Genomic DNA, 10,931 nt, shown 5'->3' with positions numbered 1-10,931 from the left:
ACATATATAATACTTTCAATAATAAAGATTTTAAAATTAAAAAATAAAAATAAAGGAAGAGCACCTTCCTTTGAAAAAAAGAAAAGCTACTATTTCCAGAACAACTCCTTCATCTGGGAAAGATATTCCATCCAGTGTGCCCTTCAGCCTACACACCCAGGAAACCCTCCATCTGACCGCCCCCTGCCTCCCACTCGCTCCAGGACCTAGAGGGCACAGCAGGACCCAAGCCTCCATCTCCTCCTGTGTCTACACGATGAGTTTTCTTGTAGTTTTTACCAGGCATCTTTTAATAGGATTTAAAATAGAAATTTACATTTATTTACTTATTTAAAAATAGTTAATCTGTCCTGGCCATGTTCCCCTGCTGGTCCCCTCTTCCTGATGGGGTAGCATTTGGGAGTGCCTGCTGACTTCAGTATTTCGACCTGTAGCAATCTACAACGTCGGTGTCACGTGGAGCGGCACACGAGACCTGCCTTGTGATGGTAACGTTGCGTCATAGCATTTACCATAGCATTTACTGTGCGCCAGGCCCCTGCTAAGAGCCGCCCTTTGCAGGCACAGTCCCTCCTCCCCGTTCTCTTGTCAGCTCAGTCCAGCTCTGTCCCCGACACAGCAGGGAATCGGCCAAGGGCAGTGATGACCCCGATGACCGCCAGCCACCTCGCCAAGGCCCAGGAGAGCCACACGGGCTCTCTCATTGGCCCTCTAGGCAGCGCTGACTGAGGGAGCAGAGCACTCCTTCTTCTGAAACACTTCCTTCTTTGGCTCCCATGTTGCTTCACCCTCTTGCTTTCCCTCCCCCCTCACACAGCCTCCCCCGTCACTTGTGTTTACCAGGTCACGCGCCGAGGAACCCACGCGCAGGGCCGTCTCTCCTTCTCTGTTTACATTTCCTCCTCGGGTGCTCTGTTCTGCTCCCACGTCTTTAAATAGCTTCGGGACGATGATGACTTGCAACTTTATCATCATGCCTGATTGTTTCCAGGGGCTCCAACTTCATGGATGCAACTGCCCCCTTGACATCTCTGCTTAAAGGTCCACTAGGCTTCTCAAAGCAAAGAGTCCCCGACAGATAAAGTGCCCCACTATAAAATGAAAAAACAAAGATAAAAGTCATCTTTGATTAGTGTCTCTCCGTCATTACCACATCTGTAAGCATTCGGAAGTCCTGCCAGGTCTGCCTCCACACTCTACTTCCCCAGCCCAGCCACGTGGCTCCTCCCACAGCTCTCAGCTTGGTACAAGCCATCACCTGTCAGCGAGATAAAGACCCTTTTCACTGGTCTTCTCGCTTCCGTTCTAGCTCTAGCCCAAACAGCAAGGGGTCCCCACCGACATAAACCAGAGAATATTTATTCCTTTTCTAAGGCCATCCAATGGCTTCTCGTTGTACTTATGGAGAAAAAAATCCTCCAGTCTCCCCTCCTGTGGCTCTCCACGCAGGGAGCAGGCCACATGGAGACAGAGGCAGAGACTGGAGTGATGCAGCCACAAGCCAGGGAGCCCGAGGGCTGCCAGGACCAGCAGGAGCCCCTGTGAGAACTCAGGGAGTGTGGCCCGCAGGCACCCTGCCTTTACAGGACTCTGATTTTTTACAAACTGGTTTGTGCTGGTAATTAGTTCTGGCAGCCCCAGGAAACACACACAGTGTATCAGTAAGAGTAAAATGTTCAACAGAAGTAAAAATCCCCACAATCACTTTTTGTTTTTGTTGGAACAGCTTCTTTATATTTTAAAAAGTGGTTCCCAGCAATCGTTATGAACAGGCAGTGCATTCACATGGTTCTCAACTCAAAAACGAAACCGGGGATGCGTCCTCAGACCCCCCTGTCTCATCCCTTCCCGCACACCTCACCTCAGCTGCACAGGCAGCACTGCCCATCAGTTCCCTGTGTTCTCCCAGGGGAAGTCTGTGCACACACGTGCAACTCAAGGACACGCTCCTCCCTGGTTTGAAGCAAACCGGAGCCTAAGTGCCCTCTGCTTGGCACCTTGCTTTTTCACTCAGTTATTTATCTTGGGGAAACGTCCATGTGAGGACACAGAGACTAGCTTGATTCACTTTTATGGCTGCAAAATCTCCCATCCTGCGCTTGGCATGGTCATCCATCTCGCTGGTGCTCTCACGGAGGCCGCTGGGACGGCGTCCACTATTTCACCGATATAAACAGGGCTGCCGAGATAGCATTCGACACGGGTAATGTCATGCGAAATAGATCATCCGAAGGGCATGCGATTTTTCTTCTTAACCATATCTTTATTTTATCGTGGCAATATACACGTAGCATAAAATTTAGCATCCTCATCATTTTTAAGTGCCTGAAGTACCTTCACATCGTTAGGCAACCATCACCACTATCCGTCTCCAGAATATTTTCATCTTCCCAAACTAAAACTCTGTCCCCATTAAACTAACTCCCCTCTCTTCTCCTCCCCCGCCCCACCCCCACCCCCACCCCCTTAGCTCCTGGCAGCCACCAGCCTGCTTTCTGTCTCCACGAATCTGGCCACTCTATGTAGCTCATAGACGTGGAATCATACATAATATTGTCTTTTTGTGTCTGGTGAACTTCACTTAGCAGGATGTCTTCTAGGTTGTTATGTTGGAACACGGGTCAGAATTTCCTTCCTTTATTAAGGCTGAAAAGTATTGCATTTATGTATACACCATGTTTTTATCCATTCACCCATGAATGGACATTTGGGTTGTTCCTACCCTTTGGTTCTTGTGAACATGGGTGTACAAATATGTGTCGAGTCCCTGCTTTCAGTTCCTGTGTATATTCTCAGAAGTGGAATTGGTGGGTCACGTGGTAATTCTATGTTTAATATTTTGAGGGGTCCCCATACTGTTTCCACTGAAGCTGCGCCATTTTACATTCCCACCAACAGTGCACAAGGGCTCCAACTCTTCTGCCGCCTCAGCAGTACTTTATTTCTTGTTATTTTCTATTTTGTTTTTTTTAAATAATAGCCTTAATGGGTGTGCAGTGATTTTGATTTGCATATCTCTAATCATTGGCGATGTTTTCATGTGCTTATTGGCCATTTGGATATCTTCTTTGGAGAAATATCTAGCTAAGTTCTTTGCTCATTTTAAAATTTGGTTCTTTGTTGTTATTGTTGTTTTTGACTTCCCTCCCCATTATTACTCTTTATATATTTAAACATCATAGAATTTTGTATTATTTTTGATATATATATTTGTATAACAGGCAGTAGTTATAATATTATTACCTTTTTGCATAACATCAAACAGAATTTATTTTTTCTTTCCAACTCAGAGATGTCTTACTTCAGTTTTTCTACTACTCAGAAATACGAGGTGTTGGCCATTTTTCAAATATCCAGATATTGCTATAGTTGAGCCAACATTTTCATCTTTTTGGTGTAAGATTTTCAGTTCATTTATTGAATTAACATTTAATAAGAATCTGTTATGTAGCAGGCACTATTCTGGGGTTGATGAAGCAAAAATGAGTCAGAAATTGTCCCTGTCTTTACAGAACTTGCAGAGGAATAAATGAATGATTGTAACAGAACATGGAAGGGCTGTGTTATGGCGGTGGGGGTGGGGGCTGACACAGGGAATCTTTTTGGCCTGACTTAAATCAGGAATGCCTTGGGCTCTGTTGCATGTGTTGGAAAACTTAGAGGAATGTTACTCTATCAGATAATCATAAATTAGAACCAGAGCAAAGGCCACTTGCAGTATCTCCATCCCAGAGTCATTGCCTCCCATAGACCCTACAAAATGGTACAGCAAGTGCAGCAAGAACTCACCAAGTGGACACTTGGAATAGGAACTAATCAATTAAATTGCCCAATATTGTGCTAAGGCAGGTCAGAACATGCTCCTCTGACCTTCTTCATGCCAGCCCTGGAGCGCTGTCTGTATCCTAGGTCTGGACTGAAAAAATATGGCATATGGCACCCATGGCCAACTCACTAAGTGATGGTGGACTTTCCTCACTTAGCCCAGTAGTGGCTTCTCAGCCCACAGCTACCAGTCATAGGTGCTGGCATTGGAAATTAAAGTCATTTGTTTTTTGATTGTTGAGGATCCCTGTGTATAAGAACTTCAGGGGGCCTCTATTCTGTTTTTCTTCTTAAGTTAGCCATTTCTCCCTTTTTTCATGTTGTATTTTAATAATGAAGCATCAGTGTACTTGCCCCAAGAAGAAATGGTTGTCTCAGGCTTTGATTTGGTTGATGTGTTCATATATTTTGGGGTCCCGTTGGTCTTTATCCCCCCAGCTCCAGCCACAGTGCTTAGAGCCTGATGGGGCTAAGAGAACATTAGCTGGTGAATGACTGGATTTACAGGAAGCCAGAGTCTCAAGCCGACCCACTTGGTTACATAAAAGTCCAGCTGAACGGTAGACCAATTACCAAGTCACCAATGCCGGGCAAGAGGACGTTCTCAGACAGGATTGCTCCTTGGGAGCCATTCATGTGCTCATTCGTTCAGCACATGCTTGTCTTGGGTACTTAGGGGCAGACGAGGAGCATGATCCCCAGCCCCATGGACTGACAGTCTAGTTGAGGAGACATAGCTCGGACAAATAACACACAACTATCAACTGATAAACACTAGGAAAGAAAGAACGAGAAGGATTCAGTTGAGATTGGGTTTGGGACTGGCTGGTTGTGAGGTGGGTGGAGTTTTACACCCAGTTGGTCACCTTGCACATGTCCTGACACATGTCCCCAGTGGGAAGGACCAAGGAGCTCGGGGATCAGCTGCTCTCTGGGCGTTAGAGGCTCTGGGTTCTTGGAGCGAACGGCTCTCCCACGTGAGGATGCGGTCTGTTACCTAACACGCTCCATGGGCAGAAACAGTGGTGACTGGAGTGCTTTCTACCATCATTAACATTTCAGCTGCTGAGGCTTTGGTTCCAAAGAGGCAATAAACTAAATATTGAAGAGAACCCAGAATCAAAATGGACAGGTGGACCCAAAGAAGTTTCCTACTTTGTAATGATCAGAATTAGTATATTTTCTACTTCTTAAAAATCTACATTTCCAGGCTTTATTGGCTTTCACTTTTTGGTAGCTTAACTCAATCTGAGCCCTCAGAATTTGGATTTTCAAAAATTCCATAAAAAGAATGACTTCATTTTGTTCTATTTAAAGCATTGGTTTCTTTTCTCTGTCTTATAAAATGATAGGCCAGATTCCAAATCCTGATAAGACTTTGGAATGCTTCTTCTATTCGATTGGGTTTTTAACAAAGTCTTCTCTCTCTCTCTCTCTCTCTCTGCAAAATATAGAACTTGAATCCTAAAATAAGAACCCTAAAATTAAAGCTTAAAAGCGTTCGAACCTGATTTCTCTTTACTAACACAATCCATGAAGTGTTATGGTTATCTCCGGGTAAGACAAAGGAGCCATGCTACAACCCTGTCTACCAAGAAGGGTGCTTATTATAAGAAACAAAATGTTTAAAGATGAATTGTTAGTATTCCTCCCTTCCTGTGGCCACACGCTGATTTCAAAGAGGTCAATATTCAGTCAATTTTGAGCTTGCGTTTGTACAATCCAGTCTGCCCAGTATTCATTTCTCCTCCCTGGTCCTGACATTTGTGGCCACTTGTGCTTCCCTGGCTTTGGACAGTGTTTCTCGGATGTTCCACTCAGGGCTGTCTTGGCAGTAGGGAGGGAGGTGTGTGTCCCTGGGTTTCTGGGGAAAGACCCGGATCGTCTTACCCAAAGCACAAAATGTTTGTATGAATCTCTTATTCCAGTTTCACATTTTGCTGATGATTTGCGTTCTTATCACAGTCCTACTTGTTTTCATATTAAAATGCCTATTTTCCCCAAACACTCAACAATGGCGCTTTGGGATGATGTACTAAGCACATGTGCCCTGCAGTTGTGTGTCTGAGAAACGTGGGGGTACTTGGCCCAGATAAGCCAAGGGGTTCAAGGCCAGAACCTGACCTTCTCTTCCCAGCAGTGGACCGAGTTCTAGCCCCACCTCCCTCCATGTGACTCCTCACATGTGTGTCTCAGCAGAAGACGGAGAAAGCAGTGTCACCGTCACCGAGCCCAGCCAGGGCGCCCTGTCTGGATTTGCATATCTGTTTCCTAATATAAGGCACTCAATGGAGCCTTTCCAGTTTCCTTCCACATCTCCAATGCTTTCTCCTCCCTGAGGTTTCCTTTATCACCTCAGCTAGGGCTCTCCCCCTCCTTCAAACCCACACAGTCAATGCAAAACAGAACAAAGGAGGAGACAGGATGAGATGGAAAATGAGGGAGCTGCGAAGTCATTGTTTTGCAGTTATCACTGTAACTGCGCCGGGTGCCGCCCTGAGGTGGAAAGTTGCTGGGGAGCAGGGTAGTCACAGGGCCGCAGCGTGGCCCTCCCTCGGTTATTATTAATCACAAGGGGAAACTTCCCTTCCAGCCCAGCCTCGGTCATCAGGGTCACGGGAGAAGCTGACTTCATGGGCTCCTGCTCTGACGCAAGGGAAGAGCATCAAATATTTAGCATTCGGGCCCAGGGCTTAACCTGAATCTAACAATGAGGACACAACCAGGCACATTCCAACCGTAGGCCAGTCTACACAGCAACGGGCCTGGACTCTGAAATGTTACAAATGAAAACAAACATAAAACCAAACACATAGGCAAGGGATTTGTTCTAGGCAAAAAGAGACTAAAGAGGCACAATGATCAATACATTGCACGACCCTTGGTAGGTCTCGGTCTTGGGACATTTGATATGCACTGTATACTTGATAATAGTATTTATCAATGTTAATTTTTATAGGTGTGGTCATGATATTCAAGTTATGTAGAAAATATTCTTTTTCTCAGAAGAAACCTTTATGGATAAAACATTTGGGGATGAAATGTTATAATGATTTCAAATTACTTTCAAATAACAGAGACAAATGAGAAAGAGAGAGAGAGAGAGAGAGCGAGAGAGAGATGGTCCCCACTTTCTTCTGTTCTGGAAGAAAGTGGGGACTATCTCAGAGGTTTTTTTGAGGGGAAATGTTAGCAATTGGTGAATTGGAGTCACGGGTGCATAGGTGTTTGTTGTAAGCTTTGACCGTTTTTGCTTTTAGCTTCAAAGTTGTTTAAAGTTTCACAGGACAAGTCCACACAGTAGCATAACTGTCCACAGCTCCTGTTTGGCAATTTTCATCTTGTCCTCCAGTTGTTTGTGGGGTTTCTACTCTCACTAATGAGATGCTGGCTTTTCTAGGGTGAGGTCCCATCACCTACATCCTTCATGGCTTTTCACGCTGTATGCATTCATTACGTATCACTCGCATGGATGCTGAGTATTGATATCTATACATTGAATGATGAATGAGCCTCTCCTCCATCCTTTCTGGGGCAATAAAATGGGTCAGAATCTCCATTTTCGTGGGCCATGAAGTATTTGTGAGTCCTTCCAGAGTGCATACCTCACACTTAGGACGCTGGGCCTCCTGACCTTGAAAGCCTGACCTTCATCTCCACAAGATGTTTTTGTTTGTGTTTTGTTTGTGGTTTGTGTGAGGGAGTTGCCCAAGTTGAGAGTAATGTAAAAACAAGGCCTTTATAATAGAGCAGGGATGATGCACAAAGTTCCAGCTGGTAGTGTGTATGAAGATATTTAAAGTTATAGGGCAGGGGTCCTCAAACTACGGCCCGCGGGCCACATGCGGCCTGCCGAAAACATGTATCCGGCCCGCCAAGTGTTTTTGCCGCCGCTGCCTGTCCTGCTTAGCAGCCGACTCGTCCCGGGCCCGCAGTGCGCATGTGTGGAATGTCCGAGGGACAGGGAACTGGCCCCCTGTTTAAAAAGTTTGAGGACCTCTGATACAGGGCATGAGCAGTAAAAAAGAAATGCACATTTCAGTTAGAGCAGCCACTTTTTCAGGACTGTATATTTACTCAAGCTTCAGGGGCGCGTGCACTGCACTCATTTCCATTTGGTTTGGGAGCACAGAGCTCCTAAAGGGGCCTGGAGGCAGCGAGAAGGGCTCGGAACCTTTGCGTCAGCTCCCAGCGAAGTGCTGAGGCTCTTGTTGGCTTCATCACGAGGACTTCATGGCTTGTTTCTCTGCACCCGCCCGGGATGGGAGGGAGGCATGTAGTTTCTTCGCTGAAGGATCAGGTGGATTTCAGGAGGCTCCTCCCCGCCCCTTAGGAGGACGGGGTTTTCTCCACTGGGGTCCCTTCCGGAGTCTAGAATCCGGAGCACCTCCTGGCTGGGCTGGATGAGTCTGGAATCCCGAGCACCTCCTGGCTGGGCTGGATGAGTCTAGAATCCGGAGCACCTCCTGGCTGGGCTGGATGAGTCTAGAATCCGGAGCACCTCCTGGCTGGGCTGGATGAGTCTAGAATCCCGAGCACCTCCTGGCTGGGCTGGATGAGTCTAGAATCCGGAGCACCTCCTGGCTGGGCTGGATGAGTCTAGAATCCGGAGCACCTCCTGGCTGGGCTGGATGAGTGTAGAATCCGGAGCACCTCCTGGCTGGGCTGGATGAGTCTAGAATCCGGAGCACCTCCTGGCTGGGCTGGATGAGTCTAGAATCCCGAGCACCTCCTGGCTGGGCTGGGTGCAGGCAGGGACTCCTGCTGCGCTGCTGCCCAGGTGGCAGGCTCAGTGCTGTTCCTGGGGGTGTGCAAAGCAGATGCCAGCCTTCCCAGCTCACCTGCAAAGCAGGGCCACCCGGCCAAGGTGAGCGCCATTGTTTCTGGGAGACGATACAGCCGGTCTCGCCCCATGAAAGGGGTGTCGCTCCTGTTACATCACCTCGTCATTGCCTCTTGCGAAACGATGGACCCTGGCTTCACTGTGCCAGGCGCTCTGGCTTCTTCCCAGGACCAGCTTCCGTTGCAGGTGCCGCCTCTCTGGCTGTGAACGGGGCTCCCTCTGCCAGCGGGGAGCAGGACACTGCTCCCAGGCGTCCCCAGCGATGGGACCAGGGCCATGGTTACCACACGTTTGTAAGGTGTTAGGGCAGTGATGGCGAACCTATGACACACGGGTCAGAGGTGACACGCGAACTCATTTTTTTGGTTGATTTTTCTTTGTTAAGTGGCATTTAAATATATAAAATAAATATCAAAAATATAAGTCTTTGTTTTACTATGGTTGCAAATATAAAAAAATTTCTGTATGTGACACGGCACCAGAGTTAAGTTAGGGTTTTTCAAAATGCTGACACGCCGAGCTCAAAAGGTTCGCGGTCACTGTATTAAGGGCTATGATGGAGTTAAGGCCACAGTGTCACCCTGTATCCTACGCACCACTCTTCGCTTTTCCATTTTGTTTCCATTTTGAATTTCTGATCCCCCACAGAGGCGAGACCAGTTGGGGACGTGTTTCCCCTCATCTCGAGGTCAGAGGCCTTGTGGCCACAGTGGATCGGCGCCGTCTCCAACCTCACCTCTGCAAAGCTTTCCCCTCACCCCTTCCCTCAGTGCTGTGACCTCGAAACATGCTCGTGGTCCTGGGGAGGAGCTAAAACACAACCTGCACTGGGGTCTTGCCAGTGAAAAGAATATTTTCCTTTGCTAGATTGGACCCGCGTTTTAATTTATTCATGGGGGTGATGGCCCCCCGAGGTCCGGCACGGCCCTCAGGGAGCAGGCTTTCATCTGAGATGCTGGGCACCTTTGCACTTTCCACGTTCCATTCTCAGTGGCTTATTATGTAAGAGATACCAGTTCAAGTTTCCTTCCCGGGAAAGAAAGGAGGGAAAGAAACGCCTGTCCGGAAGAAAGGGGACCGTCTCAGAAGGAGGTCTTGGGGGGCATCACAAGGTATAAATCACGCAACAAGAGCTGTGAGAGACCAGAACCCTGTTTTCCGACCTGGGAGAATGCTCTTTTATAAAAAATATTTTTATTGATTTCAGAGAGGAGGGGAGAGGGAGAGATAGAAACACTAGTGATGAGAGAGACTCATTGATCGGCCGCCTCCTGCACGCCCCACACTGGGGATTGAGGTCACAACCCAGGCATATGCCCTGACAGGGAATTGAACCGTGACCTCTTGGCTCACGGGTTGATGCTCAACCACTGAGCCACACTGGCCAGTCTGGGAAGAATTTTCTTTGAGTCTCTTGTGCCTAAAGAAATTCATCTTGTCTCCAGCGCACCAACACCTCCCTTTCTGTGGGCGTGAGTGCCCATCCTTTTCGGGTTACCTATAATGTGGCCCTTAAATCTTGAGCCTGGCAACCAGTGTGGGCGTGGCTCTCCAACCCACATTTCCCCAAGTCAGAAGGGAAGTGTGGGCAGAGGTACACTTTATCCTCACCCCTTTCCTGAACTGCAAGAAGTATGGAGGCCTGTGTTAATTTCCTTTTCAGAATAGATTGACATCTGTTAACTGGTAATTAACACCTTTTTTTAATCTTTTAATTAAAAGTTAACTGCCAGGAAAAGTGCTGAGGAGAATCCCAGGGCTCTATGCGCAGGCACAATACTCTCTGTGCTTCCTGACCTCCGGCCAGCCAGGGTCCGAGGACACTATTTGTACACAAGTGACATGGTAGGGACTTGGGAGATAGAAATAAAAGTTATTTTTTTATGCAAAATTATGTAAAAGATGAGGCTGAAGCAAAAATGAAAACCATCTCCAAGCCCTGAGCCCCTTCAGCCCCAGCCTCAGCCCACTGTTTGCCCGCTGTTATTGCAGGAATGGGCTTTTTCCAGAACCTTCCACACCTAAGGACAGATGGCCATCGTCTCTAAGATGCCGCTGGGACCATACCTTCTCTTTGCCCTTCCCGTTGTCATGAGCTGCCACAGACGGTGCGGAACTAAAATCTCCCCAAAGGCTGCTTGTTCCCCACGTGGTTTGTTCCTCAGCGTATGGCGTGGGCTACAGTCTGTCCGAGGTTGGGGGTGGGACACAATGTTCCCACCTGGAACTTTTAAAAATTGTATTTTGCACGATCCGAGTTCAC

Source organism: Myotis myotis, unplaced genomic scaffold (genome assembly GCF_014108235.1).
Source record: "Myotis myotis isolate mMyoMyo1 unplaced genomic scaffold, mMyoMyo1.p scaffold_m19_p_2, whole genome shotgun sequence".
Classification (NCBI taxonomy): Eukaryota; Metazoa; Chordata; class Mammalia; order Chiroptera; family Vespertilionidae; genus Myotis; species Myotis myotis.
Note: the sequence above shows the minus strand (reverse complement) of the source record.